This window comes from Etheostoma spectabile, chromosome 2 (assembly GCF_008692095.1).
Source record: "Etheostoma spectabile isolate EspeVRDwgs_2016 chromosome 2, UIUC_Espe_1.0, whole genome shotgun sequence".
Lineage (NCBI taxonomy): Eukaryota > Metazoa > Chordata > Actinopteri > Perciformes > Percidae > Etheostoma > Etheostoma spectabile.
The window spans coordinates 21,970,242-21,971,248 of NC_045734.1; positions in this window are offsets into that span (position 1 = coordinate 21,970,242).

The following is a 1,007-nucleotide window of genomic DNA, read 5'->3' on the forward strand; positions in this document are numbered from 1 at the left end:
TACTAATAATAATAATAATAATAATACATTTTGTGTGTGTGACCTCTAAGTATACAAAAATTAAACACTTGATAGTAAGGTATTATTTGTACATTATAGAAAGGGGATACGTTTTGTGGCAGACCAAAAATGCAGGCTGAAAGAATGTTCATCCCACCATAACTATTGCTGCTAAAGTAGTAGCTTCTCCATATTCACCAAGGTTACTAATGTTTAACTATTGCAAGGATTTACTCCACCAGAGTGAGCTCTTGAGCCTCAATGTCTCGTCTCCTGTCACATCGGATTACAGAAAGCCGACTTTCACAAGCAGCATCAAAATCTCTAAATATACAAATCTCATACATATACATGTAAACTGTTGGAATCACACACAAAATATTAATAAAAAGTAAGTTTTACATTTGTGGTACAGACATTGATATGTGCTGTATATGAAACAAGTTTTAAAGATCATCTGATCTAATCCCAAAACACATCTTTCATGTTGTCTCACTGCTGAGCAATAAGAGCTACATAATATTAAAGAAGGTAAATATTAATTAAGTATTCTTAACAAAAGGAAAATTGAAACACAGTCCAATATCATCAAAATAAGGACCTTCATGACTTTAAAGTAAAGACAATCCTGCAATTTCTACAAATTATTTACATTATGTGGATTTTTATTTTGATTACATATTCAGTTTAAGGTTCAATTCATTAAGTGTTAAAGCTTTGTAACCTCATCTTTAGAAATGTCTGCTCTTCTTTATTTGCTCTAAAATATAAAGCAACCTTCCATCTCTATTCTTAGAGAGAACTTCCTTCCTGTGAGAAGGTGCCACGACTGAGGATGTTATGAAACTGAACTTGATGCAAAGAGAAAAAGTTCAGACAAGCAGCTCCGTTCTTACTGTGGAGCACATAGTATTTATTTCATGACACCACTAACTGTGGTCATGGGATGGTGCCAGTGTTGCTGCTGTGTGTGTGTGTGTGTGTGTGTGTGTGTGTGTGTGTGTGTG